The sequence below is a fragment of the Maniola jurtina genome, chromosome 13 (genome assembly GCF_905333055.1).
Source record: "Maniola jurtina chromosome 13, ilManJurt1.1, whole genome shotgun sequence".
NCBI classification, from domain to species: Eukaryota; Metazoa; Arthropoda; class Insecta; order Lepidoptera; family Nymphalidae; genus Maniola; species Maniola jurtina.
In genome coordinates, this window is record NC_060041.1 from 8,849,708 (window position 1) to 8,874,072 (window position 24,365).

The window sequence follows — 24,365 nt, forward strand, 5'->3', positions numbered from 1 at the left end:
ACAGACAGTTACACAGATACACACGTCAAACTTATAACACCCCTCTTTTTGGGTCGAGGGTTAAAAATGTGTGAGGTTCTTTTAAAGATATAGGTAAGATAATATGTTATACTGATTGACTCTTCCATTGGAGACGCAAACATAATATTATGTTAATATGACTGTGGCTCCACCAAGTACTCAACACGCAATAGGTAAACGTTTGCGGTACGTCAAAGCGAACCTTCGTTAACAACTCAAATATCAAATAAATCGCTTTTACAACCAAAATGGAAATGCTCGTATATTTACTACCTAAAAGTATATTTTTTATAGACATGTTCACGACAGTTCGACACGCTAGTTGATAACTTTGTGCAGGAAAATATAAGTGCTTTCTGTTTTTTTTTTTTCTCAATGTAATACGAGTATTTCTCTTCTCGATTATTAGGAGTTTTTATGCCCATCCTATCCAGGAAAACTTGATCAAGAAAAATTACAATGTGTCATCTATGTTTTTAACTAGCTACGGAAAACTTAAGATGGGTAATGTGTTTAACAGATTATGAAGTCGTATATGTTTGTATTTGTGGATATTCAAGCCTATGGTTGGATTATCACCCCGAAAAATCGGTCGATAGCTACTCGACATTGATAAAAGCAATGTTCTCGATTTACTCCGCGTTACAAATACGCCATAACAACCCTAATATTGCGGATATAATGCACTATAATATCCAAAAACATAGTTTTTAAAGGAGTAGATACCTTAATGGATTTTATTTTTAAGTTTTTTGTACTTTTTTTATTGAAAATATTACAATAAAACTTTTCGCTACTCTTATCTAATTACTTTACAAATCATGCCCACGTAAAATGGTGCCAAGAATACTGGCTGCATTTCCGCGTTAGACAGCCAGGCCGATTCAGCCCTTTTGTCACCAATCGAGGTGAAAAGTCTCGTAAAAGTTTTTAGTACTTTATTAACCCCCGACCAAAAAAGAGTTTGACGTGTGTATCTGTGTATCTGTCTGTGGCATCGTAGCTACTAAACTAATGCACCGATTTTAGTTTAGTTGTTTGAAAGGTGGCTTGGCTTGATCGAGAGTGTTCATAGCTATAATCCAAGTCGGTTCAGCCGTTTTAAAGTTATCAGCTCTTTTCTAGTTACTGTAACCTTCACTTGTCGGGGGTGTTATAAATTTTTAATTTATATTTGTTTGTTATCATAAATTCCCACATATTATTTTGCAACCACAAATGAAGCAAAAAAAACTTTCAACAATTTGTTATCGGCAATTATCGGCGCTTGTCGTTGTCACTCGCAATTTTTCGGTCACCGCCATCGCCCGACAAAGATTAAACTGTAATTAATTCGCTAGACGACGATAAATTGAGTTTTGATCGATCCGACCTTCATAAGTGACTATTGGTAAAGTCTAGGATGGGATTTCGTTCCATATTATTACCTATGATGCGATACTCGTAGGTACAGTCAGTAACAAAGCTAGGTTTCCACCCGCCATCCAGTACAAGCGACTATGGACGGGTGCAAACACTGTTTTGTTGCTGACTGTACCTAGTTACAATATGTAACTACTAGGTACCTATCTATATTTTTTAGCATTTTTGAGTTTTTATAATTTAGTAACTCAAGAAATAATGTACAATCTATATTATCTTAAGCGAACACTCCATCCTCACATTAAAATCAAGATTTCCTGATGTAATTGAACGGTAAAAATATTGGGCTTGTAAAAATACGTGGTTGTACCTGCCTCATCCACGTATATCTGTTTGGTTTAATATACAGTATATCCCTGTATATTGATATTGATTGTATATTTACAGGGATATCAATGCGGTTTTCACCACAATTTAAGTTAGACCTTTTTGAGGAAAGTTTATAGTACCTATTTATTTATTTACACATACTTTTGCAAAGTCGAAGTAGGTAAGTTTATTAGTAGTTATATAGGTACCTAATTAGTTATAGTATGCAAAATTTTCTGGGCCAATTGCGTGAGTAATGTGTGAATATTAGATATATCATTCAATGATATATGTTGGTGTATTATAATATATTTGATATTAAGTATTAATATTAAAATACCGCGTGTGAAAACTGAAAGGGAAATCAGATTGAAACTGAAGGGGAAGATTGTCAGCAGATTTTCAGTCAGATATAACGATGTAACTTTGAAGTTGTATACATACGAGTTACAAGTATCAAAACGGGTGCAATTTACACTGTAATTCTGTGGTCGGAAGGAAAAGGGGCACAAGTCGCATTTTTCACTAAAATTACAAAAACTCACTAATGAAATATATTATTTCAAGCTTCAAGGGAAAAATACATATTTTACGAAAACTTTGTTTATTCCAGAATAAAAACTAAACAAAAATTGGGCACAAGTCGATTATCGTCTGTCTTAACCACTTCTTAACAAAGAATAGGGGCACAACTTAAATCATGCCTACTTGAAACAAGGTTTCGCAAAATTTTTGGTTTGGAATAATATGGCATCATGTCTACTTAGTTCTCAAATCGTTGCGTTTCAGAACAAAAAAAGCTCATGATAAATTACCGAAGTTGCACTGTTTAATTGTTTTGGTGTTTTTTTGGGCCAATTATTACTATCGAACCGTTAGGTAACCGATCCCATTATAGGACAACACTGTTTGTTAGGCACCTGGACCTTTGCGCAAGATTCCACCACCATTGTTTCATTTAAGTCAGTTATGGATTCTTTTGTACCACTTCGGAAGTACCTAAGTAGGTAATAAGTTTTCTAATTTATTATTACTTACTTAACGGTTTAGTTATAACTTATTTGTTATTTTTTGTTGTCAAAACGTGTCCGTAGTCCTACGCCCTACTCCTATAATTTTGTTGTATAATTTGTATATTACCGGTAAATTCAGAAATATATTTCTTATTCTAGATTCATCTTACTCACAACGAAAGAAAGAGGAAGACAACAATATAAGGTCCATTATAAAACTTAAAAGAAACAGAGGATACATTATATAAACCAAAAAGGAAGAATAGTTAGTGCAAGTAAAGTAAAACACATATCTATGAGTAAAACATTAATCAGACTGCAGGAAGAAATCTGCTTATAAAATTTACCTTTGAGCAGCAAAGTCAGATATTTCAAGAATACTGAAACCATAGTGATTTCAATAAGAGAGTTTTATATTAGGCACAACTAGCATGGTCCTAAAAAGATTGTAGGTCCGTTTAACGATCAGTGGACAAAATTTATTTTTGGAAGAAATGTCAATTACATTAACCAATTGACCATGTATTTCGGGATTAGATTGTCTGGAGTTTAGAAGTCTTAGTTGAAATAAGAATCTTTCAAACAGACATTTTGTGAGACAGACAAATTTATGCGAACAGTTATTAAAAATCCTTCTTTGGAATATCCGGCATTATTACAAGTAATGACAAAACTAGATCTTACAACTCCACCTTCTAAAATTTCGGAAGAAAAGAATAACTAATTCTTGACCACATAAGCTACTTGATTTATGACTTACCTAACTTATAGATCTCATTATTCACGACGACACACAGGTAAAACCTATCTTCTATTAGGCTTGCACTTAACAATTTATGTGGGTACGTAATGTATAAAGAAGACATATCCAGTTTCCAGATTACACTTTGGCAAAATATTTAAGAGCACTGGTCTTAAATTCAAAAGTCAGTTCTAGACACGTGTAATACCTATGACGCGCAACATATGATAATTAAATTAGTAGAGCCCATTTAAAAAGAGACACCAACTTGACAGTCATCAAATAAAAGCAGATTTTGCTAATCTAGAAAATTGAAGAAACAAAGAAACCTTCAGCAATGAAAGATTTGGTTTGCAGCAATTCTTGTTAACATCACTTTTAAAAATAATTTACAGACATACAAAAATTAAATATAATATAAATCTAAATCTAATATAATATAATATTTAATATAATATCAAAATCACATTTACATAAACATAGAATCATCTAAAAATCTGTGTCCATAACACAAATACTTCCAATTATTGAGATTTGAACCAGCCACATCGGTGATCTAAGATTATAAGTATTTTTATCGAATAAATGAATAGTATAACAAACAAATTATCTTAATTTGTTCGTTTTTATTAATAACTACTTACTAAAAAAATGGCCTAAGTTAGTATAACGTAAGGTTGGCAGCCGAAGTTGGGTTTAGAAAAGAGGCACAAGTCACATTAATTTAAAATATATAATAATAAAATTAAAAAAATTGGATTATATATTATATGAGCTCATTTACAAAAGAAAACTATAAATTAAATCACAATATAATGTATATTTCAAAGTGTATCTTGATTTTAAGAAACGGTGTCTTGACTAATTTCTTTCTTTGGTCCGTACTGGCGAAACGAGCTGTAGCCGCGTATCAGACTTATGCCCCTTTTCCTTACGACCACAGAATTTACAGTTACCTGTTATATTATTTAAACACAACGTGTTCGAGTTAGGAGCGTTAAACTGTTAATACCACAAGCGTTTGAGAGCCCGCGGTCTTTGAGTGTCATCTGTGTGGGTAATCTCACTTCAAGCTACTAATTTAATATTAACAGTTTTCCAGTGGAGAAGGTAAGCACATACATGACATTTCACTGTATAGTAGATTACAAAACAGTATTAGGTGCAAAGCTAAAGTGGCAATGGGCAAGGTACATAGTCCGAAACACCGATGAACGTTGGGGTCCCAAGGTGACCTTGCACCGGAAAGTGCAGCGTTAGAAGATTACCCATTCAGTAGGTGAACAGAAGACAATATCAAACAAGTTGCAGGGAACTCCTTTTTTTTTGTTTTTTTTCCGCTGGTAAAAATGCAATAACGCATGCCGCTCAAAAGCGGGTATGTGGGGCTCACTAGCAATGCATTTGATGCTGCATTCATATAGCATACCCACTAAAAAACCCAGCGGTGCCGTCTACGTCAGGTTAGAGGCGTCTCAGGATGAACTCCTGGATTCAGGAGGCACAAGTCCGTGGTGTGTGGAAATTCCTACGAGAGACCTGTATGTCCAGCAGAAGTCTATCGTTTGATAATCATGATGATGAATAGATTAATTAAATATTATTTTAATCACTGGATTAATTGAACAGGAGATTTTGCAATTCAAACCCGTATATATATAGTCATAGTTATAATATACTTCACCAAGTTTGACCGCCCTAATAAAATGATTCCAATAACATTTGGGCAAAAAAAATTGTGGGCGAAAGTATTAAAAAGCATGTTTATTATAAAGTCAACGTCAAAAAATATATATTAGGTACTTTAGGTAGTATAATATGTGAACGTCTTTGTCGGAAATAATTAAGAGGGCTCTCTCCGTCACTCGTTTTATACCATTTCATACAATCGTAGTTCCAATTTCATTTGAATATTAAGCAACCAAAGTCCATGAAATTTTGCAGACATATTCTAGAAACTAATATCTATGTCTGTGGTTTTCCAGATTTCTGTTAAAATATTCGGTTTCAAAGTTACGCGGTCTTAAAATTTTCATACAAATCTTTGAGCCCCTGTAATTTTAAAACTACATACAGTGTAAACTCCATGTAACGTCACTCTATTTAACGACAAACTCCCTTAAGCGTCGAAATCAATTGGCTTCGGTTGGTTTAGCTTGTCTTTCATACCATGTTTCACTCTACATAGCATTACACCCACTCTCAATAACGACAACAATTGAGTAATAAAAAGTACCTTTTAAGTTGCTAAAATTAGTAAAAACTGCGCAGCTGTGTACGATCTATTGTCGCTTTATTATCCTAGCCCGCAATAAACTCGACTGTCGGCATCATGCATACGGAACATTCTAAGAAATTCGTTCTTTTGTTTACAAATTGGGATTGCTTGTACGTGTACACTGTTGTTGACCATGACTCATGAGTAGGAGTCATGGATTATCTATACCTTATCATATTCTTAGTTGCTCACAAACTTTCTAGCGTTCAAATAACATTCTTTTTTATGCACATAAATATACTTTTTCTTTTTCTAATTCTGATGTTTCTTCTCTCCATTTAACGACAACTCTCTATAACGCCATAAAATGCACAGTCCCTTCGGTGTCGTTATATAGAGTTTATACTGTATTTTTAGAAAAATCTAAAACACCACAGACACAGATATTAGTTTCTAGAATATGTCTGCAAAATTTCATGGACTTTGGTTGCTTATTATTCAAATGAAATTGGAACTACGATTGTATGAAATGGTATAAAACGAGTGACGGAGAGAGCCCTGTTAACCTAGCACAAATGGAACATGCGATCGGCGTAACTGCTTTAAGGTTAAGAAATTCTCAATTTAGGCTATACCATCACTTATTCGTACTCTCAAATCTCTCATCTTAAGAAATAACATTGCAAGAATTTCGCAGAGGTCACACAGGTTAAGAGTATGCATACAGAGTGTTAGGTACCATCATAGGGTATCGGAGATTCATTCGTTGTCTCAGCTAAGTACTTGACAAACGTTCAAACGGTTCTTCGAGTTCACGAAGGTTTTACGAGTTCATTTCCGCAATCAGCTGTTTACAGGGTTGTTACATTGGAATTTAAAAAAATCTTTATGACCTCATAATTATCTCCCCTGGGTATCACGCTATGAAGCTCATTATTTCTTTGTAGGTAGGTATGCACATCTACAAATCGGTCCTAAACTCAGCCGGATTGTTATGGATATTATGCAACAAATTGTATAACTGGAGCAAATGTATAGAGTTTGTTGAAATAAGCGTAATCTTTTATACCGATGAGCGTACTTTTAGTAACATAATTCCGTAATAAATTTTAGACTTGCCTTTAGATAAGTTTCAAAAATCTATTAAAGGTATTCTTCTACAAGTGTCGCGAAGTTACCCATTCGCGAAGTAATCAGAACAAAGGTAAATATTATGGCAACATTCGTCTATGGCAGAGAAGTTAATTTGTCTATGGTATACCGGAAGGATACAGTTGTAAAATTACATTTCAACTTCATTTAGTTACTCAAAATGGCGGCGACGGTGCGAAATGGCGAGGCACCGAGCACGTGGATTAAACCCGTTCCAGTGTTCGTGTGGATGGTGAAGTCAAAGCTAAGTACCTAGGCTATTTCATATTTAGACCATTTTCTATGTGTTAGATATTCCCGGTTAACTTGTAGATATAAAAGTCCCACGTGTAATGGTTGCGCACCCATTGTTAGTTTGTTAGTGGATATATGTGTGTACCTCTCATCACAAGCCATTGGGACCGATTATACAGCATACGCTAAGAGAAGAGTGGTACAGACATCCTGGAGTATACAGCATACGCTATGAGACGGATGGTACCGACATCCTTGAATATACAGCGTACGCTATGAGGGGGACGGTACAGACATCCTGGAGTATACAGCATACGCTATGAGACGGATGGTACCGACATCCTTGAATATACAGCGTACGCTATGAGGGGGACGGTACAGACATCCTGGAGTATACAGCATACGCTATGAGACGGATGGTACCGACATCATTGAATATACAGCATACGCTATGAGACGGATGGTACCGACATCCTTGAATATACAGCGTACGCTATGAGGGGGACGGTACAGACATCCTGGAGTATACAGCATACGCTATGAGACGGATGGTACCGACATCATTGAATATACAGCATACGCTATGAGACGGATGGTACCGACATCCTTGAATATACAGCATACGCTATGAGAAGGACGGTACAAGCAAGGTAGACAGAGAGGGCGTTAGACTCGCTCAGTAGCGCGAGGTCAGCCGGGCATTCTGTCACCAGCTATGGTTCCGAGGAACCATAGCCAGCCGAAGTAACCTTTAAATCAGTGAATAGAATATATATTGGAGGGTCCCAATCGCTGGGTGGAAGAGAGATGCACACATTCCTAACCTATAGATACCAAGATAGAGAATTGCCCCATGGTCTAGGTCTTAGAGATTTCACCTACGGTGAAATCATAGTTTGTGTAACCCTACAGGTCACTGAGAGACGAGCTGGAACAGTCTGAACGATGCAAGGAATAGAAAGGACGTACGGGGGTCGACAGTGAACGACCGACCTACAAAGAAACAGATAAAGGTGAGCGTGACTCCTATAATATGTACGAATTCGGTAACCCCTCTCACTCCTGACGAATAGTATGGTTCATATAAAAGAGAAATAAAAGGCGAAGCAGATGAAGTGGAAGTTAGGGGGGTTCCCGACAACAAGTGTAAATTAAAAATTTATAACACCCCCGAAGAACACAAGTGAAGGTTACAGTAACTAGAAAAGAGCTGATAACTTTCAAACGGCTGAATCAATTTTCTTGGATTATAGCTAAAAACACTCTCGATCAAGCCAAGGTGGCTTGATCGAGAGTAGAGAGAGAGAGAGTTCAAACAAAAAAAAAAACTAAATTAAAATCGGTTCATTAGTTTAGGAGCTACGATGCCACAGATAGATACACACAGATACACACGTCAAAGTTATAACACCCCTCTTTTTGGATCGGGGGTTAAAATAAGCATAATATTATCAACTCCCAACTCGATCCAGCAATGCGCTAGATTGCGATTACTTTTATACCTATATGGCATAATTGAATAAAAGAGCAACCATCGAGTTTCTGCTGGCTTTTCTCGGTAAAAAAGTCATTCGAACCAGTGGTGGTCCATTGACAATTCGAAAGTATCTACTTAATTTTTTTTGATTAAAAATCCTTCTATTTCTATTTCATAAACCTACTCATAATATTTTATTTAAGGTACAATGTTCTCATAAAGAGATATGACACCTACCATAAAATATTAAGTTATGTGGATTAACACCCTACCTTAATTTGTCACCCCTGCCGATTTTACACCGCGCCTAATCCAAGGTGTCACGCGCGCTTAAAGCGGCAGGAGGCTTTACTGGGTAAAAAGTACCACAGAGGTGTTAAATCTCATTAACTATAACTTTTTCCCCTTAAGAGCGTTAACGCATGAGCCTGCTTGGCAAGTTTAGGTATTTACCCGAGGTTCTTTGTTTGTTTCCGTGAACGGACGTACCGAGTTCAGTTTAGTTTATAACAAACCGTTTTGATCCTAGACGATTTTCAAACGGATTATTTTTTCAATATTTTTAAGTATGTGGTGTTAGTTTGTCGTTTTTTTTAAAACAGTGATGTTTTTTAAAACAGTGTATTGTCTTTATAGATTAAGTACGAGTGAATAAAACTTATAATTGTAGTCAGTACTTAATACTAATCTTTTATATACTTGTGTAAGTATAAGAGAGTCAAGAAATTATACAAAATTCAACTTTCCTTATACATATTTACGAAAATATGGTTCCTTTATCATGCACAGTATAAATAATTACACCTACTATATTAATTTTCACATATATATTTATAAAGGCTGGTAAAATAAATGTGAAATCCGTCTAAAATTTAAAAAGTCTTAAATATTATATCGAAAATATAATGCAATGCTACTAATACTCATAAAGACATTGAGCAATTTTTCTTATTTATGGTCCTTTACAATCTTTTCAAATTTTATTGTTAGTACTAAATCGTACTTACCGTAAGCGCAAAACAATGGACAGTACAATGAAAGGGATTAACAGGTACAAAAATGCAGATGTTACACTTGAGTAGGTATTTATTCATCAAAAATAAGTGCACTGCTACGCGAGTCAGCTAGGGATACAAAAACAAAATAAGATAAAGTTCAAAACTGAAAGTACAAAAACCCACCAACTACTTTTAAAGACTTCACCGCAGATGATTGATTTTTATTTGAATATGTATAAATCATTATATACATGTATTCGAAATTTTCATAGTAACTGCTATGATTTGATATCGAACTCGATCCATCTATTTCAAGTTTATTTTTTCTTGATATACATTTCTTTTTCATGTCTTGTGTAGGTAATACCAATTTCGATATACTTTTTGGGTTTTGTAGGTTATATCTTGTAGGTTATATATCTCGTTTTGATTATGATAAGTTCTTTTATGACATATCAGAAAATTTTATGACATATGACAATATAGCCTCTAACATACGGAATGGTAAAGCTAAGCCAAAGAGAGATCTCATTTATCAAAATTTAATGTGCAGTTTGGCAGTAATAAGTGAATTGATGAGTTGATAAACAAACAAACACGCAACACAACACGTGACAGGTTGTGATGGCAATCAAGGTAGGGACGCCCCGCACACCCACACAATCCCTGGGCTAATCCGGTGCGGGATAGCGCGGGTGACGTGCGGGTGTGCAGAACGTCCCCCGCCTCATACCTCGAGTGCCATCTCGACCTGTCACGTACTATACATAGCTGCCGAAAACTCAGTCCTCCCTTAGTTGGATAAAGAATTGTTTTATTCAAAAATAAAACCATCATAAAGATCCACGAGGGATGACCACGTGCAAATGATAGTAATTATCCTATTGTTTCAGGTGTTATGCTAGAGTGTACAATGTATACAACCAAAATCTAAATACAAAATACCGTACTAATGCTGTAAAAGACAATAAACTAATGCTATTATGCAAATGCAAAAAAAGAAATCATAATGGAATACAAGAAACCGCGCTAATGCCATAAAAGGACGATGAATCATCAAAATTTTATTTAGCGGCTAGGACAAATAGCAAGGGTATTGGCATATAGCATTGTCAGCCGGTAATAACTGTAAAACTATAAGCCTTTAAGAATATTTAATTCTGAAAAGTTATAATTCTAGTCAATAACTAATTATACAAAATTCAACTTTCTGTTTATTTAAAAAACATGGTTTTCCTTATCACAAACAGTATAATGAAACCTTGAGTATTGAGTTTTACAAATTTATAAAAGCTTTTGAAATAAATGTGACACCCATGTAAAATTTAAACAGTTAAAAATTTAATTTTTAGAAATTATTAAAAATATAGATCAATGCCACTGCTCTGATAGGCATTAATCTATTCTCTACCGAAATCGCGTTTTACTGTTAAATTGTTCCCTTTCAATGAAAGGGAACAATAGATGCAGCTATTTGCTCGAGGCAATACTTATTTATTAACTAGCTGATGCCCGCAGCTTCGCCCGCGTGGATTTAGGTTTCTAAAAATCCCGTGGGAACTTTTATTTTCCAGGACAAAAGTAGCCTATCCGTAATAGCACGTCCCCGGGATGCAACGCATTTCTGTACCACGTAAAAACATCTAAACGGATGATCCTTTAAAAATCCCGAGGGATCACCAGGATTTAGGAATGCAATTCCTTACAGCATCATATACACAATTTAAAAACATACAAAAAGTTTTTATCTATCTTTAAGAAAAAATAGCGAGTATTAAAAATACCTAGTATTGAGAAGTGATAGTCGCACTACAATTTCAGGTAAATCGTAAATAATCCGATAACAATTGCTAAGCAAACAAGCGTTACGTCCGTTCTCGGAGAGGCCTCGGCCGGTACTGATTTCCTAGTTCAATTTACTATTGCTCGTTGCACGGTTTTGTAGTGTGTTTCAAGATTATTTTTTGGAAAAAAATATTAATTAAATTTAGATTTTTTTTTCTGTATATATTGCCAATATGTTCTTCTTTAATGAGTACTTAGTTTTATTTATAAATGAAGATAAATAACCCACCTAAATGACAGTTTTATGTGTCTGTAGTTTTACGAAATTATGACTTTTTTGTTTGAATTTTTATAATGTAAAAAATGCCAAACGAAAGATTTGGTTCTGTCATCTTATTAGTTCAGGACCTTTTCTTTGGTAAATATAATTCTTTGTGAGAATCTACCAAGTAACTTTTGATGTAGTGAACGTCAAAGATGACACGAAATCCAAAATTCAGTAATAGTCTTTTGGTATTTTAGGCAATAAAAGATAAACTATGAATAAATTGCAAAATGTTGTCTGTCAATTTAATAAAACAGGAAATATTCTACAAAGTAGTATATAAATATTTTACATAAATGCAGTGTTTAATAAAATATAGGGGGGCAAAATAGCTTAAGAATAGCTCATACCGGTTCAACACTCTTAATTCTTGAACATTGTTTTTTTGAGTGTTCCTATAAATTTTTAGAAGTACCTATAGTCATAACGCTATCTTCCCAAAACCAGGTACCTACAGCATGCAATTGCAGAAGTTATAAGCTTCCAAATCCCTAATTTTTTTACCTGATAATGAGTAAAAATTTTAACTTTCAGGACTAATTTTCAACTTATTAAAACTTTATATTTTTAAGGTTCTAAATTAATTTCAACTAATACTCTTCAAAATTATTTTTGTTCGTGTATCTACTGAAAACCTTTACAAAAATCCACACTAATATTATGAATGTGAAAGTGTTTCTGTTAGTCACCACCTTTTCACGGTCCATCCGTTTAGTCGATTTTAATGGGTGCAAGATCTATTGCATCCCGAGGGCAAACATTTAAAGAATTCCTATGAAATTTATAAAACAAAAAAAAATTAAATTAAAAAAAACCTTAAAGCCACGTGAACGAAGTTGCAATCATCATCTATCTTGTGCAGAGATAGCTTGAGATAATAATATGATGATAATATACAAATCAATTAATATAAGCTACTAATATAAGCGTTTTTTTCTATCCCGGAAAATCGAAGAGTTAGAGACCTAAATCCACGCGGAAGATGTTGCGGGGATTTCTTTATAGTCCTACTGGGGACTTCTATCATACCAATCTATGACATTAACATTAATTTATGTGCTGTGGGTACTATTTACCTAGCAGCGCCTATTTATGTTCTAGATAAAACCGCACTTCCTGACGGGTTAAGAAACCGCAGACTTAGAGAGTTGTATGTATATAGTATATACCTTCCAACATCTTCCCAGTTCCCACAAGCTAGTAGTAGTACAGAATAAATAATTAATTAGCAGCAGTGTGTAAGTTACCCTAACAAATCTAGTGCATTTTAATTAAACCAATAGCTTAGTTAAACATCCTCTGCATTAAATACGAGTAGACTTCATTATTATATTGTCGGTAGGGAAGTCATTGCGAACCAGTGGTAGATGAACATTGTACTTACTTGTACAAGTTTAATTGGATAAAAAATATTTTTATCTATTTATTTATTTACTTATAGACAGGGCCGTAGTTAGGAATTGAGTTAGGTTAGGGTTCAAGACAAAAAACAACTAAAAACACATTTTGTCGTCTACCTTGGCGAACCAGCAAAACCTTTGACACAGAAATGGGGCACTGCACAACGAATCTTTGTGGGGTCCCTCACGAAGTCACGACTAAATTTTTCCTGGTCAGTGAAGATTGCCTTATAATGTGAAAGTAGGTAAATATTGTTTTAAAACTTGAACTCAAAACGAAAACAAGTGCAGCCAATAGGTATTAGTATTATTATACTAAGTAGGTACCATGTATGAAGTAATGTTACATACGTATCTAAGTGAAGACGTAAAATTACGACGGTCACATTTGTAGAGCGCTATCTCTTCTACTCTCGTTCTTTTTGTATATTCTGTCCTACTCAACACCGAGTACAAAATATAGTATAAGCCATGTAATATATATAAGCTTTAGTTTTCAACTTTCTTGTATTTAAATGACAATATTTTATTCTCTATGTATTTCAACAAAAAATAATGGTCTTTGTACAAGTTTACTTAATCAAAAATGAAAGTAGGTAATTCTATTATGTTATCCTATTGGGTATTCAGTTCAAACAGAGAACTGAATTAATCGATTAATAAATAATTTCACTGTTTATTCTGTAACGATACAGATTGTTATTCTGGCTATTTCGGCCTAATTGATTGTTAGTCGAATTTGACTCGTTCAATATTTGGATATCAGTCAAATAAACAAATACTTGTAATAGGTAACAATAGGCTAATATATAAAAAAACCGGCCAAGTGCGAGTCAGACTCGCGCACCGAAGCTTCCGTACTCGGGTATTTTTGCCGACATTTTGCACGATAGGTAAGTCAAAAACTATTAAGTATGCATAAAAATAAATAAAATCTGTTTTAGAATGTACAGGTAAGTCCTTTGATATGACACCCCATTTGGTATAGTTATCTTCCTTTGAAAATACTTATTTTTTTTTTTGATGTAACCGCAACTTCACGTTTTTCGGATGTTTTCATTTACTTGTGCTATAAGACCTACCTATCTGCCAAATGTCATGATTCAAGGTAAACGGAAGTACTCTATAGCTTTTCTTTACAGAGACGATGGATAGACGGACAGATGGACAGACAGACAGACAGACAGACATACAGACAGACACACAAACAGACAGACAGACAACAAAGTGATCCCTTAAGGGTTCCATTTTAATTTTGAGGTACGGACCTTAAAAAATTGTAAAGTAAGTATCCCAATTATATTTTTTATACGTACTAATGTAATATAAAAGGGTAGCTCATAGCTGTATTATGTGCTAACGTATAGGAGTGATTGTTATGCCAAACACGACGCAACTATTTTGTTGGGCTGCTGTGGCTGGCTGTAAGTGCCCCTTATCCGTTTCTAGTTTGCTTTTTATTCCCTACACACATCCCACGTTTGTATGCCTTTCTAGAAAACTTTTTTATTTTACTGTAATAATAGATACATATTTCTATCCAATTATTATAAACTAAATGATGCCCGCGACTTTGTCCTCTTGTAGAAAATCCTTGATTTTCCGGGATAAAAAGTTGTCTATGTCAGTTCACGGGATGCAAGCTACCTCTGTACCAAATTTTATATGAATCGGTTTAACGACTGCGCCTTTAAGAATCCCGTGAGAACTCTTTGATTTTCCGGGATAAAAAGTAACCTATGTCCTTCCCCGGGATGTAAACTAACTCTGTATCAAACATCAAAATAGGTGGGGCTGTGAAACCAAGCCTAGCAAACAGACAGACACACTTTCGCATTCATAATATTATGGTAAAGTAATATAGTGTAGTATGGCTGTGAAAGTGTGTCCGTCTGTCTGTCTATCATCTACGTATTCACGATTTCACAATTTGGATGGAATTTGGTATTGTGATAGCTTGCATTTCGAAGAACGACACAGGCTACTTTCATCGTGGGCATCATTTAGTTGAAATACCTAGTTTAAATGTAAAAGAATAAACTGACTGACATATCAACGCGACGTACAGTCCAAATAACTGGATTTAATAACATATATCTTATTAAGAAAGGATTTTGGGTAATTCCAACCTAATAAAGCTGGGGCGGGTCAGTTATTAAAGTTTAAATATTACAGACTACAGTCATATTCTTTTAGTGAAAAACCGAGATTTTGTAATAAGGTCGCTGGTCTCTGGTACTCTGGGACTCTATACAGCGTCAAATGGCCTTTTTACAGCAGACTGCCGTCTTAAAATAAAATATAAATATTCATAGAAACCCTTTTCATAATCAAATGTCGGGATTTCTTTAGAGAGCCTTTTTACTCAAGAGACTGAAAAATCTGTTTGCCCTTTACTCAGTCCTCTGGGCTTATTTTTATTTCAATATAAAATAGGAATTTCATTTTTCACTTTTACAATTTTTTAAAACGGCGTTCAAAAATGCGTTATCATGTCAATCACCACTCGACGCCTAAAAGCTGTGAAGCAATACAGTATTGTACGTATAGCCGGCCATAAAATTGCTTACCTATTTTTGACAACAACTTCTAGTAATAGCTCGTTCACACAGGCTGCGTAAGCGTAGACGTAGCGCGTACCGTTGCGTTGTAATGAATGGAACTGTATGAAACATGGCACACCGCTTGCGTAAAGCGTGGACGTATGCGCAACCCGGTGTGTTAGGGGTTTACGCGCGTCACTACGCAATTGGTGTGAATAATTGAAGTTTCACAGGCTGTTTTCGCATGAGACACCGCACAGCACACTTTGCAGTCACGACACACGACACACCGCATACGACACGATTTTCCTACGTTTTTCCATGAGTGAGATCCTGCAACCACACAGCAGTTGCGACTTGTTAGAGTTCCGTAGTAAAAGTGTAAAACGCTGTATTTCTGTCTGCCCGCATGTCACGGGTCCCTAGTTCGTAGGCAAAATGAGTTCCAAACGTGAAATTTTGGTATTTGGTAGAACATTGACCCAAAACCGAATTTTTCTCTAAAGACGAACGACGTGATAATTTTTTCACGTCATTTATTAAGAATCTGATTGGTCTAATGAACAAAGTATCTCCTCTCCGCTCATTTAAGTGAAAACCAGGCCTTAGGGCGGTAAATCGATTCTATGGTCGATGTTACAATGACTGCAGACAAAAAATTTAAAATATTAACTCATGTAAGGATTAGCGAATGGTCCCATAATATTTCAAGATCTATAGGTAAGTATAGTTGGTACTTTACATTGCTCAAAAATGTTAGCAAGGTTACTCGGCCTCGTCGCTAGTCAGAGCGGTGTAGATCACAAAGCAGGTAATTCATTATATTTTTCTAAATGTAATTGATTTAATTAATCTTTGGGCGGAAGAAAGTGATTCATCACTTTAGCAATAAATGATAGCAATTATAGGCGGGGAAAAAATCATTTTAAATTGACATCTCTGAATTGAGTTACTTCGTTATTATAAGAGTAGATGGTTCATTTTATCATTTTTATATTACTCCTTACAATTTTTTCTACTGGAATTTATCTCGATAGGGAGTTAACTTAGATTCGATTTTAAGATAAAAAGTAATATCAAAATTATTAACGAGAGGCTGTGTATCATGTTTATAACTCATTTTTGCAACGTTTCTCGTACTTTGGACATTCAGCGTCACTATCATGATCAACCCATTGCTGGCTCACTACTAAACACGGGTATCCTCTCAGAATGAGAAGGGTTTGGCCAAAGTCCATCACGCTGGCCAAGTACCGATTGGCAGACATCACACACCTTCCGGATGATTATGGAGAACTCTCAAACATGCAGATTTTCTCACGATATTTTCTTTCACCGTTAAAGCAAGTGAATATTTATTTTAATGGTTTAAATCGCACATAACTAAGAAAAGTTAAGTGTGCGTGCCCGGAGTCGAACACCCGACCTCCTCAACGGTCTTAACCCTACAGCTTTCGGCATTATTATAAGTGTAATGAAAAATATTTTGTAAAAATTCTGAAATCCATCCATATTCAGCGAAATATTTTAAAATAAATGAAATGTCGACGCTCTCTCTCAAATGACCCGTAACGTAGTAGATGGAAAATCGGCGACCCAACGAAAATTGTTAATTTACGGACAATGTTCGCTCAAAACCGAGCCTTGAATAGTCAGAGAGATTAAACCGAATTAGGGGAACGAATTTACATCCTTTATCGCCTTGAGAAAAACCTTTATTTAGAGTTATAGATTAAGCCAACAACTGGAGAAACTTATAAATTAGCCATACCAATAGCCTACTGGTGAATGGTATCCACTTAACCACTAGGTTAAGGCTTCGGCCTCCGATTTTGTGTACCAGGATACGATTCCAAGCACGCACTAAGAACTATTCTGAGTTATTTATGTGCGGTATAAGTTATTGAATATAACTTGGTTTGACAGTGAAAGAAACACCGTGAGGAAACCCGCAGCTTGAGAACTCTCCATAATGTTCTCAATTGTGTGTGAAATCTGCCATTCCATACTTGGCCAGCGTGGTGGAGTATGATCCTTTTCATTCTGAGAAGAGACCTGAGCTAATGTAACACGATAATGACCTGCTATTCTGCTACTGACCGAGACAAACATCCCAGATAAAGCACAGAAAATATGCAAAATTGACAATAAGTACTTCTATTCAATATCGGCCTTTAAAAAAACAACAAGTGTAAATTAAAAATTTAAAACATCCCCGACAAGTGAAGGTTACAGTAACTAGAAAAGAGCTGATAACTTTCAAACGGCTGAACCGATTTTCTTGGATTATAACTAAGAACACTCTCGATCAATTGCCACCTTTCAAACAAAAAAACACTAAATTATAATCGGTTCATTAGTTTAGGAACTACGATGCCACAGACAGATACACAGATACACACGTCAAACTAATAACACCCCACTTTTTGGGTCGGGGGTTAAAAACAAATTAAACAGAATTGATGCAATGAGCTATGTTTTCAGCTGGAAGATGGAATAGTAGGTATAATTAAAATGTATAGCTACTCAAAAATTCATATAGCCATATACCTACGTGACCTATTTATTATTCACTTCTTGATGCAAGAAGTCAAGGTCAGGCATACGAGTTAAAATCGAGGCCTTAAAATTAGCGCAGTGAATACATTGATACTCACGAATAAAATTATAACTTAAGTGTAACATTCCGTAGCATATAAATTAAATGTAAATGCCAATATTTAAAAAAAATATTATTTCAAAACAACGTCATCAATCGAAAAGTCAACCCCTGTTTGTCCCTGGGCCAAAGTTGCACATCAAGTTGATAACATTGCCACGCTGAATAACGTTGGCTGTTTTACCCCCTTAAGGGTTGAATTTTCAAAAACCTTTCTTAGTAGTCATAGAGAGAGCAAGAGGGTGCCAGACTTTCGCTATTTTATAAAAGCTGAAAGTTTTGAAGTTGTTGGCAGACACATGCTGAGATGTAAAGAGCGACACTGTTAAAACGTGACAGCGCTATACCGCTGGCATAAATCTGTCTCGCTTTGATTGAAACTTAACAGGGCTTTCTCCGTCACTCGTTTCTGCTCGTTTCATACAATCGTACTTCCAATTTCATTTGAATATTCAAAGTCCATCAAATTTTGCAGACATATTCTAGAAACTAATATCTGTGTCTGTGGTGTTTTAGATTTTTCTAAAAATATGTAGTTTTAAAATTACAGGGGCTCAAAGATTTGTATGAAAATTTTTAAGACCGCGTAACTTCGAAACCGAATATTCTAACAGAAATCTGGAAAACCACAGACATAGATATTAGTTTCTAGAATATGTCTGCAAAATTTCATGGACTTTGGTTGCTTAATATTCAAATGAAATTGGAACTACGATTGTATGAAACGACCGACGGAGAGAGCCCTCTTAAGTCTAAGCAAAGTCAAAGTGCGCTCTATAGATTCCAACCTTAGAGTTGTGGCAACAACTTCAATACTTTCAAAAATAATTTTTTATCGTGAAAAATGTCGGAATAATACCCGAGTACAGAACCCTCAGTGTGCGAGTCTGATTCGCACTTGGCCGGTTTTTAGGAGCTGATATGAAAAAGTCATAACCCTTCATAATGAGAACACAGAGAAAGCGGTATTATTCCAGTGGGAAGAACGTCATTATGTAAACATAATTTTACAGGGGTTTTTAGTCAAAATTACGGGCCATGCTGCTAATGTGGCTTGTGATATATTTTCCGCAACAAATCATAATAACAAATGGGTTGGGTTAGTTTAGTGTACGAGCCTGAATATACGAACCTCCATAAAAGGTAGAAATGCTAATTTAAATCCCGCTGCCTACTTAATGTCGACGTGAAAAAGTACCTTCAGTACCTAGGTATGAAAAGATTAAGGTGAAAAAGTTTAGCATAGAATTATATTTTTTGTCATTACCTACTCATACATACTAAAAATATTTATAAAAAAGAGACTTATAAGTAAAAGATACCTAAGTAACATAAAAAATTGGCTAGAATCTACAAGATTTTCCAAAATATTATATTATTCGTCTTCAAATAAATATGCCATACTTGAACTTCTTTTACGAATTCCCAAGCATTAAAACAAAATAAGCAATAGGTAAAGTAAAGTAGGTATAACAGCTGGAAAATAAATATAAATTTCTTTTATTGAAATATATGTACGTTAAATCAATTGAATTTTTTCCTGGCCCAAAGCCAAATACGGCGGGTTATCTTTGATCTAAAAGGTTTGCTATTACGGCCTTTAGACAGCTGATTTATGTGAATTTCTAAGTACAAGTGGGTATTTATATCTACATGCTATAAATTTACTTGCTTACATTATTAATATAAATAAATTCTTGGCAACATTTCCGTAAGTAGCGCTTTATAACGGATGTTTGCAGTATCTATTTCAGTAGTGGACGTTTTTCAATATTTGCACTGATTCTAATAGAGCAGCCTGTTTTCAGGATCCCTTAAAAAGTAGATCTAATCAAATTTTTTTATTGGTTGCTGGATCCTGTCGTCTAACAAAAAGCAGGACCCATTGCTAATCATACTAATATTTCAAGTTAAAGTATTCACACGATCGACCCGCATACAATTTTCAGAGCTTTATCCCTTAATAAACTGGATAGAAATACCGTATTCGAACACTACTCAATTTTACGGGAGCCAGTAAATATCTGTTCCTGCAAAACTGGACGGCTGTGGAAATGGGCTTAGAGGCTGCTCAAATAAATACGCACGTTCCCGTTGGTCCTAAACATAGTACATAGTAATCAGATTGAAACTTCTTTAACTGTGACAAAGTATTATGGCTCGACAAAAATTGATCCATAGCACGGCGTGTCCCAGCTTGAACCACTTCATACAAACCGAGTTTGACTGTTTCACTTTGACTGTCCATAAAAATCAAGCTCCGTTTGTACAGAGAGCGCTTTGAATAAAACACTTGTTTGCATTTGAGCTTCTTCTCAAAGGTTAGGCGTACGAATTTTCAGTTTGCAATTATTATTGTGGTCACTTCTAAAATCGATGTCATTCATTAGTGAATAAAGTTCTCGCTTATTTATCATTATCAAGTTAAGAAAACATATAAGTAGGCGTATAACCTACAGCTCAAAGTCCGTGCCTCACTCTACAGTCAACAACCCCGCGTTTCAGGAAAGTTTGCTTAATTTAGAATTATTGACTTTAGCAGATTTCAGTACAAAGTTACCGAAAGATAAACTGCTTAGAACAAAACAGCTTACTGTGACGTTTTGTTGTTTTTGTTCTTATTCAATTAGTGAATAACTTTGCTTTGTTTTTGAGTTTCACTTGCTAAGTGCCTACCAACGCATAAATTTTTGAAAAGGAGAAGAAGCAAAAGGTTCTTGAAATTAGCTCATTTCTTGAAAGTTAGTCAGTGATATTTTAAAACATTATCAAGTTCAAAAGACTTTGGTTCACGAATTACTTCCTTATATTACTGTGAAGGCCTTAACTTACTGTAAGGGTCAGGCCTTCGTTATTTTATAGAAGCGGAAAGTTTTTATACGCATTGCCCCAAAACAGGGAGAAAGAATCGGCGACTATGAAGTTTGGGTTTAGATTTTAGATGATCATCGACAGATAATATGTAACAAAGATGCATAAAATTTTTCGTCAAAGTATAAAGTGTAATTTTTTTGTACTTTATGCCAGACAGTATCATGGCAACCTCGTCGCTGCCTGTGTTGTGGACAATCAGCTTTTATAAAATAACGAAGGTTTGGTCTTCACGGGCTCTTAAGAGGGGTCTCTCCGTCACTCGCTTCATACAAACGTAGTTCTAATTTCATTTGAATATTAAGCAACCGAAGTCCATGAAATTTTGTAGAAATATTCTAGAAACTAATATCTATGTCTGTGGTTTTCCAGATTTCTGTTAAAATATTCGGTTTCAAAGAGATACGCGCTCTTAAAAATTTAGGTACATACAAATCTTTGAGCCCCTATAATTTTAAAACTACATATTTTTAGAAAAATCTAAAATACCACAGACACAGATATTAGTTTCTAGAATATGTCTGCAAAATTTCATGGACTTTGGTTGCTTAATATTCAAATGAAATTGGAACTACGATTGTATAAGCGAGTGACTGAGAGAGCCCTGTTAATACATTTAATTCATTTGGTGTCAAGTAATTGAATTTGGCATTTGTTTTTAATACTTTCGTCCGTAGTAATTTACCAAATATCAAAATGTTAAATCCAAATTAATTATATAATTGGATTAAACATTAAACTATTATTTAAAGTGGAGTTTGACATCACCTCAGTTTAGGATTCCTGTAACTGGAGTTACAGGTTAAAGTGGACTCCTGTTTGCGTTTTTAGAAACTTTTGTGCTTATAATTACGTTTTAATTAAAAGCTGAGGACTAGCAAGTTCCGTAAGTTCAGTAATCGGATATTAAAGGTACTAGGATAGTCTACTGGTTGAATACTTCATGGGGTCACAGATTTGAATCCAGTATCTCGAATTTTCCGGAGATATGTCACCTACATACTTTCAGTTGAATGTATCTTTCTCATAGTTTGCATCTCGGAGACGCACTTAGTGTGCTACTTATTGTACCAAAAAAAATCTTAGCTATTCATATTTTCTCTTTTCCTAGTTCTATGGAACACAAAACATTGAAATGTTTTCTTTTCAACCAAACTTTTTAATGTTTTCTTATTTCTTAAACAAATTCCACGTAGACGACAATTTCCTAGAGGTAGGTAAATATTTAAGAGGTGAGAAAACTGAGAGTAGTTTTAAACTGAACTAATTATTATCATTCCACTTAGTTTTGGCGATAATTGTTTTGTTTGTTCAGGACTTAATGAACACCAAACAGTGAACTAAAGTTTTGAACATAATAATATTGTTCCGCCAAGCAGTGATAGCTTAGTTGTTAAGACCCACTGGACCTCCCGAATACAAAGCCAAAGCCTTCTATTCGGGGGGTCCGGGGTCCTTAACTCTAACTTTTTGGAGTTTTGAGCGATCAAACTATCACTTGCTTCAACAGTGAAGTAAAATACTGTCAACAGCTTGAGAGTTCTCAAAATAATGTTTTTAACCCCCGACCCAAAACAGGGGTGTTATAAGTTTGATGTGTGTATTTGTGTATCTGTTTCTGTAGCTCCTAAACTAATGAACCGATTTTAATTTAGTCTGTTTTTGTTTGAAAGGTGGCTTGATCGAGAGTTTTTTTAGCCATAATCCAATAAAAATCGGTTTAGCCGTTTGAAAGTTATCAGCTCTTTTCTAGTTACTATAACCTACACTTGTCGGGGTGTTATAAATTTTTAATTTTCACTTTCAAGATGTGTGTAGTCTTCCTATCTTTCAATGGCAAACCCCTTCTCTTTCTGAGAGGAGATCCATACTCAGTAGTGAATCAGCGATGGGTGATGGATGGATGAGGATGATGAATGTTCTAGGAGTCATGTTGAAGGTTTTGTTTTAGTTTTTCGAAGGTAGGTAGCTAGGTTCGTTAGTTATTTTCCTGTGCTGCCAAAGGAATTATTAAATTTTAAAAGAAAATTTTAAAAGTTTAATGACATACCTACTTAGTATGGAAAAATATACCTGAACATAAGTTTCACGTTGCAAAAATCCCTCTGGCTGTATTAAATCACAATAATTATTCAGTCTCTCACGAAGGTGCTTAAAGGAAATGTGCCAATTCATTAAATTTTATGAGCACAATTTGCGATTTTATGAGTCATTCGCGCAAACTGTAGCGGCTGTTGTATTATTATAAGGTTGTAATATCTGTTATACAGCCTCGTAATAAAGTAATACTGGAACATTTCGGTCGTCTTGTGGCTCGGTCCTACGGCAATGGTTCTTTGCAGGAACGATTTTTTGCAGGATTATTAGTGCTGGACTTGTTTTAATACTAACGTTCATAATAGCGTCCTTTTAGCGGGATACATAAAATTTTGCTATTCAGTTTTGTCATCGTACGTTGGAACTAAAGTTTTGAATATAGTAGTCTATTGGTTAAGACTTCGACCTCCTATCTGGAAAATCCGAGGTCCTATCCTGGGTACACACCTCTAATTTGTTAGAGCTATTGAGTTTTAAGCAATTAATTTAAATCACATGCTGTAACGGTGAGGAAATTTACATGCCTGAGAGTTCCCCATAATATCCTCAAAAATGCATGAAGTCTGCCAATCCACATCTATACTAATAAATAAAATTGGAGTGTCTGTCTGTAATTTCGAAATAACTACCTCATATTAAGCTCATATGGTTATTTGAACGATACCATAACTGAATCACATGTTTTTAAAATTTTTGTCTGTCTGTCTGTCTGTCTGTCTGTCTGTCTGTCTGTCTGTCTGTCTGTTTGAAAAGGCTAATCTTTGGAACAGCTGAACCGATTTTGACGGGACTTTCACAGGCAAGTAGAGGATTGACCAGGGCGTAAAATAGGCTACTTTTTTAACCGACTTTTAAAAAGGGAGTTGTGTTTTTCTACCTATGTACACCGAAATCTCCGAGATTTCTGAACCGATTTGCGTCATTTTTTTTTTTAATCGATAGAGGAACTTTGCGACATTGTTTCATAAAAAATTTGGAGTCCAACTTCTCAATCCTGATGCTGCAGGGGATCTGACCAATCCACGCGGGCGAAGCTGCGGGCATCAGCTAGTTTGTTATATAAAGTGACTAACAGAACTAACTGTAAACCCGTAGTAAG